At 41.2% G+C, this 17,315-nt stretch overlaps 1 long non-coding RNA gene across 1 annotated transcript; it reads left to right on the top strand.

The window, feature by feature from the left end:
- The first annotated feature begins 4,878 nt into the window (after positions 1-4,878).
- Positions 4,879-6,284, top strand: LOC149502242 (uncharacterized). Its single transcript, XR_016323725.1, has 3 exons — positions 4,879-4,993; positions 5,245-5,333; positions 6,161-6,284. It is a non-coding gene; the product is annotated as an uncharacterized LOC149502242 (long non-coding RNA).
- Positions 6,285-17,315: the final 11,031 nt, after the last annotated feature.

The raw sequence follows: 17,315 nt of genomic DNA, 5'->3' as shown, positions 1-17,315 counted from the left end.
GGCGACCAAACCGTGGGCCGGCGCAATGTCATCGCTGCCAGGCCTTTGGTCATGCCTCCACCAATTGCCACCGAGCGGTCCGCTGCGTTCGATGTGCGGGTGATCACATCGTGGCGGACTGCCCGAGGCCTCGGGACGGGCCCTTCACCTGCGCCAACTGTGGGAAGGACCATGCCGCCGTTGACAAACGATGTGCGGTCTACCGCAGGAAGGCGCGGATGTTGGGAGTTACCGTCCCTCCCCCTGTGCCACCGGCACCGCGTGCCCGGGGATCCCAAACTCCCGCAGTACCACCACTACGGCCAGTGCCATCATCGGCAGCCGTTAATCAAGTCCCAGCCCCGCCGGCTGTCTCAATCAAGGGTAAGGGTAAAGGGAAATCGACCCAAGCCCCAACTCTCTCCATACCAGCTCAACGTTCCAACGTAGTGGAAGCGGCTCCATCTGCCTCCACGTTGATGGCACCGGCTAATGACATGAGACCGGCTGCCAGACCCCAACCCGTATCACGAACCAACCCCCTAAAAACAAAAAACAAAAATAAAAAGAAAAAACAAAAAACTAAGGAAAAAAAGCGGGCACTAAAACTAGCCGCCAATCCCCTAATAGTACACCAAGAGAGAACGGCCCCTATGGTGGAAGAGGAACCAATGGAGGTCCTCGAATCCGAGACTATCCCCACTTCCTCTGCACCGATCAACCAGGGAAAGAACCAAGTAAGTACCACGCCATTACAGATACCAGAACCGGATAACACTCAGCCCCCACTACCACCCCGCCCGCAGAGAGAGCGGCGCAGCGGCCGACAGGACACGCAGCCTGCCGGCTTCGCTGCCTGGCTCCTCTCCCTGTGGGAGAAACTGTCCGAGGTGATCTCCGGAGTGATCCGTGAGATCGCCTCGGGAGCCAGTCCCTTCGGGGCCTTGCTCGCGGGGTTCTACCGGATGATTGCGCAGCTCAATGGCTAGCCAGGAGCTGCGCATCATCTACTGGAACCCCGACGGGATAGGGTCCCGGAGGTCGGAGCTCATCCGACTCGCCCAGGAGTATGACCCGCAGGTTATCCTCCTGGGCGAGACCAAGCTCAAACCTCGACAAGTTTTTAGGATGCCCAACTACTTCGTGTACCGACGGGACGAACTGACCTCCAACGGGCGCCCGTTCAGGGGCACTGCGGCGCTCGTCAGGAGGGACGTGGTGCACGAGGAGCTTGAGCTACTGACCTTCGCCTCTACCAGAACGGTCGGGGTGAGGGTCCACGTACCGGGGGCCGAATTGCGGATTTATGCCGCGTATCGACCCCCGGGTCCTGATTTTGTCGAGGACGATATTAGACGGGCCTTGAACCATGATCGCCATCCGGCCTTGGTGGTCGGGGACCTCAATGCGAAACATGGCGCTTGGGGCTCCCGAATCATCACGAGGCCCGGAAGGCGATTGTACGAGGATGCCGAAAGGGGGGACTACTGCGTGGTCGGCCCCAACGAACCCACACACGTTCCAACGTTGGCCCGGTACCAACCGGACGTTTTGGACGTGTGTGTTCACAAGGGGCTACGGTGCCCTCTAGCGATAGAGGCACTGTACGACCTGAGTACCCCTCACCTACCGATCTTGGTCACGGTGGGTTTGGGGCTCACTCGGGTCGCGACGTCCCCTCTCAGGCCTAGGGTCGACTGGCAGTCCTTTACGGGACTGCTGGCCGACCAATCCTTGTTTCAAGACCCGTCTACCCCTGATGAGGTCGACACGGCGGCTTCCCGTCTCGTCGACACCATCAGGGGAGCACTCGACCAAGCGACGACTCTGGTACCCAGCGGGGGGCCCAGAGCGGAACTCCCGGTGCACCTCAAGACGTTAATTCGTCGGAAGAGGGCACTGAGGAGGCTCTGGGCGACATCTAGGTGTCCCAGGATTAAGCGCGAGCTTAACCGACTTGAGGGTGAGCTGGCGACTAAGATGCGGACTTACCGGGGTGATTCCTGGGAGGGGGGACTGTTGGACGCGTCCGACGACCGTACCATGGCCCCCCTTCACCGCATCTGTCGCCGGCTCACCAACAAGCCTTCCCCCACTTGTCCCTTGGAGGACGAGGGGGGAAGACGGTGTTTTACACCGTTGGCTCGTGCTGAAGTCCTGGCCAACTCGCTGGAGCGGCAGTTCACTCCGAATGACTCTGCACCCTCGATGGCTGCATTCCATCGCGAGGTGTCAGAGGGCGTAATCCAATTCCTCAAACCGGAATCGCCGGGAGTCGAGCTGGGAGATGACGACTTAGTCACTCCCAGCGAGGTGCGCCTCCTCATCAAGTTGATGAAGAGGCGCAAAGCCCCCGGCGAGGACGGTATTCCTCCCCTCGCCCTGCAAAACCTCCCTCCCTCAATCGTGTCAGCAATGACACGATTGTTTAATTCCATTCTCCGGGTAGGACACTTCCCTGGAACTTGGAAATTGGGCAAGATTATCGTCTTGCCCAAACCCGGCAAGGACAGGAGAAAGCCCTCCAGTTACCGACCGATTACCTTGCTCTCGCACGTGGGCAAGTTGTTCGAGCGGCTGCTCCTGAGGAGAATATCGCCGTATATTCTCCTCAGGCCGGAGCAATTCGGCTTTAGAAGCGGCCACTCGACGACTCTGCAACTGACCCGTGTCCTGCATCACTTGGCGGACCGGCGAAACTCGGGCCAATACACGGTCGCGGTCCTCCTCGGTATCGAGAAGGCCTTCGACCGTGTGTGGCACGAGGGGCTGGTCCACAAGCTGCGGGACGCGGGCCTACCGCACGCTCACGTGCGACTGCTCGGGTCGTATCTGGAGGGCAGAACCTTCTTTGTCGCGGTCGAGGGCGCACGGTCTTCCGTGCGTCCCATTACGGCTGGGGTTCCCCAGGGTAGTGTCCTATCACCTATCCTATACGCCCTCTACACTAATGACATCCCCACCCTGGAGGGTCACCTTCGGGCGTGGGAGGAGGACGTGAAGTTGGCCTTGTTCGCTGACGACTCGGCCTACTTCTCGTCCTCCCCGTTCCCCTCTGCAGCCATCATGAGGATGCAGAGGCTTTTGGACATACTGCCCCAGTGGCTGGACCGTTGGAGAGTCGCGGTCAATGTGGGAAAGACCGCGGCCTTACTCTACGGTCCGGTCCGTATCAGAGTCGTCCCAAAGAAACTCAGCCTCCGAGGTGTGAATGTCGAGTTCAGGACCACGGTCCGGTATCTCGGATGCGACATCGGCTGCTCTTTGAGCATGGTCGCGCACCTCAACCGAGTCATCGGTCAGGCTCGCGCGGCCATGTTCTTGTTGCGGCCGGTGTTTGCGTCCGGGCTTCCGACCAGGACCAAACTCGCCATTTACAAGACATACGTCCGTTCCCGCCTCACATACGCTGCTGTGGCCTGGTATCACCTGTTGTCGCCGTCCCAGCGATCTAGGTTGCAGGCCCAGCAGAGTCTTTCCCTCCGCATTATCGTCGGGGCCGGGCAGTACGTCAGAAATGACGTTATTGCCCGGGACCTAGGGGTGGAGTCGCTCGTGGAGTTTGTGACTAGGCTCGCCCGTAATATGTACGAGCGAGCCGAAAACGGGCCCCATGAGCATCTCCACAACATAGCCCCGCTGCACGCCAGACCACCGGATGGTACGGCGTTGCCGCGGGAGCTATTGGTACCCCCGACGATCGTTCGGAGATAAAGCTCCTCGCCGGCTGTGAGGCCGGGGAGGACCTATGAGCGCCCCTCTCGGAGCTGAGTTTCATCAGCCTCTAGCCCCACGCCTCTTGCCCGTTTGGCGGGTCCCCCGTATGGGGACCGCGGCTGCACCCCGTAGGTGCAGCCTCATTTCCACGAGGGGCTTTGACCCCACCCCCACCCCCTTTTGGGATGGGGTGTTCTTACCCGCTACAATCCTCCCCCCCATCAATATTGTATAACGATGGGGAGAGGGGGAGAGGACTGTAGCGTGGAGTGCGGATTCACTCTCTCCCCCATATTAGGTTAGCTAGGTTATGTTAGGTTAAGTTAGATTAGGATTAGTTTAGGTGTGACGGCGCGCGCTGTCCCGGCACTCCACGGAGTGCAGGAACGGCGCGTTGCCGTCACTTAGATGTAAGTTAGATTAAGTTAGGTTTACTTTAGGTTAAGTTAGGTTAAGATGAAATTGTAAATAGTACAGGAAAAAAAAAAAAAAAAAAACAAAAAAAAAAAAAAAAACAAAAAAAAAAAAAAATTATATATATATATGGAGGAGAGCAGCAGCCGCCCCCGGAAGAAGGGAAGAATGAAGAAAGAAGAGGATGAAGAAGAGGAAGAAAGAAGAGAAGAGAGAAGAAAGAAGTCGTCCCACCAATCACTACGATCCTGCCACATACCACCCTGCAGCGCATCACCCCTGCCTCATTAGGCAGGGAGTTACAAGTCCGGGCAGAGGGGTTTCCCCGAGGCCCGCTCCGCGCCCCCGCAAGGGGACGCGACGACCCCACGACGCGAGCAGCAAGTTCCAAGGTATATTTTTACGACCGAAATTATTTTCACTTCACTAGTGTTGAAGAACGTTTACCCCAAAAAAAAATTTATGACTTTTAATTTACCCAAACGGGTAATATACTTTTTGTTATTTTGGGTGTATTTTTTTTTGTCTTGGCATTTTAACCTCTCGTCCATAACTCTTAGATAAATTTCTTAATTAAGTCTTATCCTAAAATTGTTGCATAGATGTACATATAACCAATAGATTGAAATCCACCAAATTTTAAATTTTAAAATTACAAAAATTTAATATAATATTATCATCCATCATTTCGGTAATAATGAAAAAAATAACACACTTTACACATATCACTTAATTAATTCACATTTCATTCCCGTATCTCGTATTATCGCAGAGCTGACGTCACATTTCATAATTAAGTTCCATTTTAATTAAATCCGCACGAACGCCCGCGGCGGATAGTTTCCATCGCAGATATTAAAACACCCTCCACTAAAACATACAGGTACATAATAAATTAGTGCTACGACATTAGGTTTACTTTAGTTTTTGGAGAGTTTTGTTACGCAATTAAAAAATTTAAAACGTTACAAAATCTATATTAGTAGTAATACACCGTGCTATGATTTTCAATCATTACAATGATATTTCTTTCTTTTTATTTATTTTTCCTACCTATGCTGATACCCTTAAGAGGTTTCTTTTTGAAGATTATTTCTTAACAATAATTACAATATCAAGTGCGTACAATTACAGATAGCTCTCAAATTACCGCGAGTTTATTGATTCAGAATGCAGTTTCAACACGAGGAAGAATCAGGATCAAAAGCACCGTTTTTGAAATCGTAAGCATAATCTTCAATGCCACAAAAGTGTTAGTGTAGTTAGTTAATTCAAAATAGAGTTTTTGCACATAGCAGATTTTGGTTTGACAGCGACAGATAAGCTGTTATCCCACGCTAAATTAGCCCGAACAGAATACAGTTTCGAATATTCGTTTTTTGACATCGCCTAACGAATTTTACCACTTCATGATACTGCGAATCTCCATACCAATACGAAAAACAGTAATATTACAAAACCATACATTCGATTCACGGTAGCACGATAAAATCTGATGCGAGCCCCAGATATTCCCACACTCATAGTATCGCATATCGGTACGGAAGCTAACCGTTGCATTAATTAACATAATTGTAAAAACTTGTGAACTTTGGCGGCCCCTGCCTATTATGCTCGCCTCGTTGTTTGAAAATAATTTAACAATAATTCCGTTTTTTTTTGTTGCCCATGTAGGCCGACAAGCATAAGGCCCACCTGATGGTGAGTGGTTACCGGCGCCCATGGACTTCAGCAATGCCAGGGGCAGAGCTAAGCCGCTGCCTACCGCCTATCATACCTATTCGGAGACTGCTTCAAAAGCCCCTGAATCTTACTTCTTGTTTTATTCGTCAAAAACTAGAAAACTGTATTTAAAATGGGCTTGGATAATTATGTAAAACATCCAAAATACAAAAATGCGGCTTTTTATTTTTTATGTATGGGAGAAAATGACTCCATGGGCAAACAAGAAGGCACCAGACCAAATTTTTTCATGCGAGGGAAATTTACTCATGCGATGAAGCGACCAAGTCAAATCGGCAGTTAGCGGTTATTTGCATGAGTGTTCCAGGCTCACCACAAACCGGGAGACGTAGCGATTGCTCGTGAGGCGCATAACATCTGCTCACATCAATGACGCTGACTGACGACCACGACGGCTCTAACAAGAATGATACGACATACGATGATCATAATAAAACGATACTATGTATTATAATATAACACAAATTACTTTTATTTTATATATAATATATTATTTAATTTCATCGGTATTCGCCAGGCATAGACGTGATTACTGTTAGAAACTATTTTTACGACTATAATTAATTGGAATTGTAAGTTTGTACACTATTATGATTGTATCTTATACTTCTATAATCACAAATTTCGCCAATCTATTTTCAATTTGACCACAGACGTCAAGAACAAAAGTTTGACAATAAATAGTACCTATACATGCGTGTGTGCATCATATACATGGTATGTAGTGTGTGTAATGTTTTCTTTATTGATTTAATGTATGTTTTATGCATTATTTAAAAAAATATTATCATTGTGCACTTGTTCTTTATATTCTCTATAAGTGTGGAAAATTTCATACTCTTCCGTCCGCGCAATTTTCGTAAAAAGGGATACAAAGTTTCTGCTTCACGTATTATATATATAGATTATATCATTTCTGAAGTTTCGAAGAAGTTTTTGTGGTCGCGATCTACTTTTAGTCACCAATTATTTAGTTTCGAAAAACCATTGTCTAATAAAGCACTGATTATATTCATAATTAATCATATAGCAAGTCACATTATTGTAAATAATGAACATCCTACAATTCATTCGGTCAAATCAAATCAGAGAAGCTCTGTTCTATCAATGTCAAGGCGTGTGAGGCAAGGCCACATGTGCCCGGATTGTTTGTACGTAGGGAACATACAGAGACTGACAAAACATATGGCTCCATTATTCCTGTAACAACGTCTGGGAACGAAGCTCGTTTCGTATTGAAAACATCATTATTATAATGACCATGGTTAGGTTGTTTTTGATGCACAGAATACCATATAATAAGACGAAAATAAAATCAAATAGAATTTAATCTAATCAAAACATTTTTTTTATTATCATTATTATAGTCTACATTTATTTAAAATCGTAATAATTATACTTTTTTTTTTAAAAGATATTAATAATACAATTTTTAAAAAACACTATATAAAAATTGATTGCCGCTGATGGCGGTGTCTACGACACAAGGTTAGGACTCCAGAGTGAGAAACCTTCTCATAATACGCGCAGTATTGAGGATAATTGCCTCCTTTATTAGGCCCTTATCATTATTATTATTTCTGACATTTCGACTTAATACCTCATGTGCAAAATAAAATTTTCGTGGACATGTATTATTAGATAAAAAAGGCGGGATTAAACCGTAAAAGTAATTTTAGTTATAAGTACATACGATTCACGAAAACCAATGTGATTATTAGAATTTAATATCTTGAAATAACGGCTTGCGAAAATTAGCACCACTCCAGGTAAAGTGACAGTAAAATTCAATAAGGAAAATATGAAGCGTAACATAATATTTATGTAATATGTTTGTAACTTTTCCTAACTAAGCTGATGGTCTTGAGAGACCATATCAGCGTCACCGGACGAGTAGGTGAGCTCACGGGGCTCAAACCTGACGTTGTTGCTAACACAAACCATAATAAGAATCGTGCTTCGCAGATTTGCTGTAACTAATGCTGTCTAAGCCTACACGGATCAGTGTCATCGCCAAACACCTAGTATATAATAGGATATACTCGTAATATGATATTACTATTACGCAGTGTGGGACGGTCACATACTAGATGGTCCGGCGACCTATTGAAAATCACTGGGTCACGTTGGATGCACGTGGCAACGGACCGGCCGAACTGGACATCAGTCGGAGATGCCTATGTTCAGCAGTAGACAGTGGACAGACTGAGATGATGATGATGGTGATGATGATGATTACGTACTACTGTAGTCGTTTAACACCACGGAACCAGAAGCTTGTTCAACCAACAATTTATTAATATAACGAATACTAATAAAAAATAGTTAACTCTTAAATAAATAAAAAAACAAAGAAGCAACATAATTCTATTTTTAATTGTGGAACTGTTATTAAGTAAGAAAAACTTGTTTGTGATAAGCTAACAGATTTAAAGAGCTGATTTAAAGAGCAAGTACCTACACACGGCAATGAGTATGAGAATATAATCTGTTTGTGGCATCGATTGCACGATCACTATACTTAATTGGACTTTTAACACACTATTAAAAAAACCATTGATAATTCTACTGAATGAAGCATACTGTATAAGTAGATTGAAATTTTAAAGAAATGATTTAAAGACAGAGTGGGTATACAGCTTTAGAACACTAAAGGAGTTAAAATATTGGGATTTAAAAATTAAACGTCAATAATAAACTCTATCTGTTAATTCTCTTGTCACATTCAAGTCTTGAAGAATACGCGCTGAATTCTCGTTACAAATATACACTTAACGTTATAACATTGTTTGTCTGAAAACATAAATGATTTTCTTAGGGACGACATTGAATATAAATTGATTTTTTAATTATTAGTTGAATTACGGAGGAATGAATGGTAAATTATATAGGTAATATCATACTCGTAATATCTTGCACTGCACTAAAATTCGCATGTCAAATAATGACAAAGCATACACGCTGCTTTTAATTTCTGTAATAACTCATTTTTACTATGCTTAGCGAATAAATGATTTCTTTCTTTCTTTCTTCTTTCTGTCTACTCAAAATCAAAACCGTGCCGAAATTATTTTCAAATTGATATTTTTATTGTTTTCATTCTACTAGAGGTCCCGCAGTAGTCGAAATTCGACTATAATTAATTGGAATTGTAAGTTTGTACTCTATTATGATTGTATTTTATACTTCTATACTCACAAATTTTGCCAAGGCTACACTATAAAAAAATATCAACAAAGACAAACAACAATATTTAATCTATTCTCAATTTGACCACAGACGTCAAGAACAAAAGTTTGACAATAAATAGTATGCATGCGTGTGTGCATCAAATACACGGTATGTAGTGTGTGTAATGTTTTCTTTATTGATTTAATGTATCTTTTATGCATTATTTAAAAAAATATTAGCATTGTGCACTTCTTCTCTATATTCTCTATCAGTGTGGAAAATTTCATACTCCTCCGTCCGCGCAATTTTCGTAAAAAGGGATACAAAGTTTTTTCTTCACGTATTAATATAAAGATATGTTTACAGGATACATGGTATCGATCGTTGGTCTGCTTAAAAGCTTTACTTGTTGGTACAAATTTAACACGAACGCGTAACAGAATATAATATTCATAACAAAGAATAATTTGTAAATAAACGTTAACAAAAACCGAATTCGAATAGAAAAATAATAATATTCCAAAACAAATTAATATACACTAAATATAATAATCATCGAAATCGGTTGGCGTGATATTGAGTTATGCATCTATTTGTCGCGCACGTACTTAATACAAATTTTAGACTTTTATATGGTTTTCTCGTGGATACCATTATCAGAACTGGACTAAATTGAAATAGGATCACACGGAAAGCGTCAGCATTCTAATAAAAAAAGAATCATCAAAATCGATTTACCCAGTCAAAAGTTATGAGGTGACAAACATAAAAAAAAATACAGTCGAATTGAGAACCGCCTCGTTTTTTGAAGTCGGTTAAAAACTGCAGTAAAACTAACAAGTGCCCGTAGACTTATTATGTAAAGATATAAATTAAATCCTCAATACTGTATGAACTTTAAAGAAAATCCTTGGATCTGGAAGAAATATTTCGAGGTCGTTCCCTGACACTAATTGCTTGTGCCGAGCTGAAACAGCTCGTAGTTAAATACGTACTAACTTGCACTAAATGGCGCTAGCACCAAATCAGACATTTAATTTTATCTGGGGTCAGTCAGATTAAAGTTACGGTTCATCGTGTAAATAAAAAAGATGTATATTTTTAATACGCTTTTATGATCTTCAGACGTATGTATGTTAAGTATGTTAGTATTTTTTTTACAATAAAATATTTTTTTCTTACACTATTTTTAATTTAAATCTGTTAAAATTTATTTTATATTTTTAGCTGGATTTTCTATAAAAGCGTATTTTGTTAGTTTTACTAATCTAATATTTATTAAAAGAAATAATTAAACGGTATTACAATTTCGCGGTTCTTTGGAACGCTTCATAACTTCCTATAGTTCTCCGCCTGATTTTATTTTCAGAGCAAAAAATCTTTGTGGTACATAAATTAATTGTAACTGAACCCTTCTTATCATTACGTTGCGACATGTCCATTTAAAAGAGACAAATTACAAATTAGAAAATTTTACGAAAATGAATTTCTGGTTTTCTTTTCGTCCCTGGGTAAATTAACTTACGGCCCAACTGATGGTGAGTTATTACCGTCGCTCAAGAATGTTAATAATCCTGGTCCCGATCAGTTTTTGATACACTTTATCTATTACTTTGTAGAGAAGAAGGGCCGTCATTTGAGACAATGCAAAAGAGAGCCATCCGGTCCGTTCCGGTCCATTACAGATAATGCTGACTTTAACGGACATTTGCAACGTTTAGGTTACAACTGTTTTTTTTGTGTGTTCTTTACCTAATCTTCCGTATTAAATTTTTTGATTGAGTGAGAGGATGCTGGTGGCCCAGAGGTTTTTCCAGTTTCACCAGGGCAGTATGGACTCAGCCAAGAAAGGTGGAATTTGCTAATAACGATTCGGGCCCATCCGGAGAAGACCTAACAGCTCAAGGATTACAGAACTGTGTCTTCGATATCATGTATTAAAAAGGATGGCGGATTTCACGTTTTGATGTCTATGGACTTCAGATTAACCGTGTACTTAATGCGGTCTCTAATTACTCAAGGACTCCACGAATTACTTAAAAATTCCCTCTGCTTAATTCATACTTTAAACAACTCGTTAAAAAATAATAATTAAAATGCATACTACCAAATCAGCTGTCTAATTAAGTAAATTAGATAGAAATACAAGACATTCCAGGGGCTTTCCAAAAAACTCGTTTTTCCCTATGCATCATGATAGATAACTCACGACAAGCTTGCCGTGGCAATCCATGCACATATGTGTTATAAATTTACCTACATAATATATCTAGACCGAGCAGTTATGTCGAACATCCGCTGACCAATGCGGCTTTGATCAGACCGCCAATTAAAATACCTCTACCCAACAACCCTCCCACGACTGATCACAAAACGAACAAAGCGTCAGGTCTCATTAGCTCGTAGAATTTTTTACCAGTAGACAAAAGGCGACCTGATTCACTTAAGCTTACTCGGAACTTGGACGCATTAGTTTCTACAAAAAATATATAGAATAAGTAAATGCTTTATAGAAACACAGCAAATTTATAAACAATACAAATTTGAAAATAATTTTAATGTATAAAACAATACAAGCAATACGAGTAGGTACACTCAATATGTAAAATACGAAATAAAATATATTATTTCGATTATCGCCACTCGTGGACATAATTCAAATTCTATTACCGTTTTTAATCTCTGTTTTCGTACAACTCCGAAATACTAAAATTATCGAAAAGATTAAACTAATAATTTCGAAATTAAAAAAAATGTTATAGTATTTTTTCACCTACAAAATTCATTAATAAATCCTAACTGATAATTATCTTTATATTTATATCCAATTTCCACAATTAAAGTACAGACATTGAGATATAAAAGCCTTCTCCAATGGGATAACGACGTCAAAACTTGTCATATTAAAATCGAAAGAGGTAATGGACACACTGAATAATTTCACCTCTCATCTTGTATAGAATTAAAACTTAAATCAGTTTTTCTCTCACTTCTTAGCTTTAATGATTATGGAAGTAAGTAAGACAAATAAATCTAATTCAATTAGTATTAATAAGTAACTAAGTAACTAAGATTTAGTTAGTATCAGACATATCTGGTGGTAGTTTATACTAGCGTTAAGACGTCTTATGAGTCCGCACGACTATGTACCCATCACCCTGCCTATTTCTAATATAGAAAAGTATATATAAACATTTTGAGGGCTTTCGATAAGTGCTTGTAAAGTAAAGGGTTGGGAAGTACAACAGGGCTCTTTGCTAAGTTTCCTTTAAGAGGGTCGAGTGAGCGTTCCTAATAAATGCTACTAGTAATTTTTGTAAGTGTATTTGTAAGTGCCCGGACGTTACGAAATTTTAAATATAACAACATTTAGTTTTGCAAGTTACTGCTCAATTCGTATTTTACTTATTACAGCGAACTAAATAAGTAACTGTTTCGTTGAGTTGCGATATAAGTACGTTTCTTTAGCTATTATTAACTCTGATATCCAGAGAGCTCGATAGCTATTATATTATTAATATTCAAACTTTACTTTCTCTTACAATAATTTAAAATAATTTTATAATAACTAACTACTATTTATATTCCGTCAACGCCAATTAATTAAGCACTACCTTTCAATAACAATAAGTGAAACGAAAGAAATCGCAGTATTATTTCTAAAAATTTTGATTTTTTAATTGTGTAATCACTACTAGGCGGCACTGAAAATTTCGGGAATTAACGAAGTGACACAACATTACTATTTAAAAATGTATTTATTGCTTTTCGAAGTATTCTTCGCGAAATTTGACACATTTTTCCATACGATGGAACCAATCATTGAAGCAACCATTCCATTCGGAAGTTGGGGTCTCCAAAATGGCCGTTTTGTAGGCGTCCACAGCTTCTTCAGGTGATGAAAATCTCTGTCCACGCAATTTATTCTTTATTTTAAGGAAAGTATAGAAATCATTAGGGCTTAGGTCGGGGCTGTACGGCGGATGGTCTAATAATTCTATGTTTTCTTGCTCTAAAAACTCTTTTGTTCTGTGCGCGGTGTGAGAACTCGCATTGTCGTGATGGAGGATGATGCGGCGGTTGCAGTTCTCTTTACGGAGTTCAGAAACGACCTGTGGCAAACAAATGCTAGCATACCATTCTGCATTAACCGTTCTTTGTCCCTCAAGAGGAATAGTCGTAACATGGCCGGTTTTGGAGACAAACGTGGCCACCATTGTTTTTGCAACACTCCGTGAACGAACAATTTTTGTTGGCTTTAACTCATTTTCGAACACCCAAACTCGTGACTGGTTTTTTGTTTCGGGTTCGTACGCGTATATCCAGGATTCGTCACCTGATACAATGTTGTATACAGCATTTGAGGATCCTGCGTGGAATCTTTCGAGAGTTCTGACGCACCAAGTAACGCGAGCCGCTTTTTGCTCTTCACAGAGCGAATGCGGTATCCATCTGGAAAACAACTTATTTACACCTAATTGTTCATGCAAGATTATTTGTATTTGACTCATGCCAATGTCTAAAGTTGCCTGAATTTCGCGGTTTGTCACATGTCGATCTTCCTCAATCAGCTTACGCACAGCATCAACGTTTTCTTGGGTGACTGCAGTTTTTGGACGACCTTGACGGGGATCATCACTGAGCTTGACACGTCCACGTTGAAACTCAGCAAACCAGCGATAAATTGTGGTTTTGGATGGGGCTTCATCACCAAATGCAGAAATCTTCCGGTCAACACACTGTTTTTGTGTCAAACCACTTCGAAAGTCATAATAAATCATCGCTCTTGAATTTTCTCGAGTCAATTCCATTTTCTCAACGATTAAACAAGTTTGACAAAACCTCGTGACAAGACCGAGAATCTTTTTTTAAATAAATAAATGGTATTCGATTTTTAAAACCAAGGAGTTTTCAATTAAAAAGATTTTAATATGACAGGAACAGTGGAAATATTCCATTCCCGATAGTTTTAGTGCAGCCCTCGTACACGTCATTCCGCAAAACTTCTAATCCCGTTACGTGTTTTTTTTTTACGAAGACAATAAATTTTCATTAAAGTCAACATACTTACTCGTAGTTTGCACTTTCCTTTTTTCGTGTCAAATCGGAGTCCAATTAATTTTGCCGGAACAATTTCGATTCGTCGCCAAATCCCGGAATGCTGTTCGAGACCTGGGAACGCCCCGTCCCCACTTCGGCAGTTTGATTTTATTGGAATCGCTGTCGTTTCTGTGCTAAGATTTCATACTAACGGAATAAATCAATCACTATGTAAAGGTAAGAAGTCTGCGTCAAATATGAATTTGCCTTAAGCACAAAAGGTTCCAAGCTTGGTTTTTTTATTTGTTGTGGGTGTAAACGCTTTTGAGATGTGGTGCTGGTGACTTATGCTACAAATATCATGGACGGCCCGCCGCACCAACATCTCTATTCTCAAGCAGCTAAAAATAGAAAAGACTCAACGTCTATCTACAACTTGCTTACAAAGAATATTACGGTATTTTGGTCATGTTGCACGCAGGGATAACAGCAATTTGGAACGCCTTGTGGCGACCGATAAAATTGAGGAAAAAAGGGATAGAGGTCCCAAACGATAGTCGGACCAAATAGCGGAGGAGCTGAAAATACCTGTCAGCGACGCACTCCACAAAGCTACAGAGCGGGATCGATGGAGACAGCTGGTTGACAGAATCTGACGGAGTCGCGATCCCCAGCAACGAGGGACCGATTGAAGAGAGAGAGTACTGAAACCTCAAGTATAAATCAAGGTGGGTGGCGACATTCACGTAATCGTCTATATATTCTGGCAAAAACTTAATATCGCGTATGCCGTGAACTCTTTAAACAAAGCATAGCAATAAAAATGAAATAGCACACACGAAGCCCTGGCACCAAATACTTTAGATTAAAATACTCTGATAGATTTTAAGTATTGGACTCCATGCGAGACATTTTCAGCTTATACCTTTCTTGGGCGTTACCTAATAATATTTCTGTAACATGCAGTATATTATTACTTTGGGAAGCAGAAGTATGATGGTAAATAACGGTAAGTCGTCATGACCTAAAGGATAAGACGTGCATTCGTTTCTAGCGATGCACCCGTGTTCGAGTCCCGCAGGTGGGTACCAATTTTTGTAATGAAATACGTACTTAACAAAATTATTAATGTTCACGATGGACTTCCACGATGAAGGAGTAACATCTATACTATAATATTATAAAGAGGAAAGATTTGTTTGTTTGTTTCGAATAGGCTCCGAAACTACTGGACCGATTCGAAAAATTATTTTTCCATTAGAAGCCGACATTGTCTCTGATGAACATAGGCTACTTTTTTAAAAAAAAAATTATTTTATTTTTTTGGTTCCATGTGTGTTTTAATGTTTCCGAAGCCAAGCGAGGGCGGGTCGCTAGTCTTCTAATAAAAATCAAACCCACGAAAATTATAATTTGCGTAATTACTGGACCTCTTGTGAGTCCACACGGGTAGGTACCCCCACCCTGCCTATTTCTGGCGTGAAGCAGTAATGCGTTTCGGTTTGAAGGGTGGGGCAGCCGTTGTATTTATACTGAGAGCTTAGAACTCATATCTCAAGTTGGGTGGCGGCATTTACGTTGTAGATATCTATGGGCTCCAGTAACCACTTAACATCAGGTAGGCTGTGAGCTCGTTCACCCATCTATACAATAAAAAATAAAAAAGTAGTTGCTCGTGGACATCACTAATGCTGCAGGAACATCGTATGTATGCCGCATAGAAATGCATGAAATTAATAATAATATAATGAAACCAACAAATTCAAATTCAACCGGTACTCTGAATGCTAAAGTTTTAGACGGTTAATGTGTTCTCAACAAAGTCCTAATAGAGCAAAATTATGCATGCGTTAATTGTGGAGGAGTCCAAACTAAGGTTGAGAGCACCTGTTCCGTGCTAGCTAATATCAAAGTTTCGAATCCACAAACTGACCACCTATGGCAGCGATTCTCAAACTGCGGTACGCCGCATTGGGTCGCATTGGTTATACGTGAAAATTATCGTGATAGTGGCGGAAATACTGAGAATTAAAAACAGTTAATATATAAATATTATTGTAATGTATTGTCTTTAATATGTTGTTTACAATGAACCTGATAACTAATAAAATTACTAATGTGCTAGACCCTGAGCATTGGTTTGGTAAAATACAGTACATTCGGTTGTATACCACCCGTGTAAGTTTATGGTTGCTAAGAGAAATGAGACGTGCTTTTATTAGTCAGTATGGAGTTATCAGGGGAGAGCTGTTCATAAATCAAAAGTTTTATTAAGAGAAGGAAAAAAGGTTAAGAAGCACTGGTTTAAAGTGTAGTAGAAGCTAAATATTTAGCGTTCAACGAATCCTATGTACATACCACACAATAACAAAAATCATACTGTACCTGCGTAGTTTAATTATTATTTTTTTCAGTTCAAATAATTTAAGGGACATCCTGTATTTACTTACTAGAAGTGCCCCACGGCGTCTCCCGCGTTATTTGTAATTCAGATGTAAATCATAACACAAACACGTTGCATTTTATCGGGTTAAAAAGTTGGGATAATGTGAGAGAGAGAGAGAGAGAAATAATATAATATGGTTAATCCAGGTTGTAAATAATTTTTTGACAAATCATCCAAATCCGTTAGCCATTTTTACATGATTGATTGATAATTTCGGTATAGATTTTTGAAAGGAAAATTTATGTTGTATTCTTTTTTCTAAACCTATGCACACGGTTTATGCCGTTAACTCGAACTTGGTAAAGCCATTCTTGGTAAATCGGAAAAGTTTTTTGTCATTCTAAAATTTCTATAAATGCACTATGGATAGCGCGCGTGAAGGACATAAGTCATTTTGAATTCAAAATTGGGATCTACCATTCAAACTTAGACGACTCAAGTTATTGTGAAATACGGAATAAGGAATAATTCTAGTATCTGGAGAAGCGGCTTATCTAAATGCTACTACTAATAAGGGATTTTTTTATTGCTTAAACGGGTGGACGAGCTCACAGCCCACCTGGTGTTAAGTGGTTACTGGAGCCCATAGATATCTACAACGCAAATGCGCCACCCACCTTGAGATATAAGTTCTAAGGTCTCAGTATAGTTACAACGGCTACCCCACCCGCCAGACCGAAACGCATAACTGCTTCACGGCAGAAATAGGCGGGGTAGTGGTACCTACCCGTGTGGACTCACAAGAGGTCCTACCACCAGTAAACTTGTTATACATATTGTAGATATGTAGTACCAATCTTTGCGC

The sequence above is a fragment of the Bombyx mandarina genome, chromosome 10 (genome assembly GCF_030267445.1).
Source record: "Bombyx mandarina strain Sakado chromosome 10, ASM3026744v2".
Lineage (NCBI taxonomy): Eukaryota > Metazoa > Arthropoda > Insecta > Lepidoptera > Bombycidae > Bombyx > Bombyx mandarina.
This window is presented reverse-complemented; position numbering and strand designations above follow the sequence as displayed.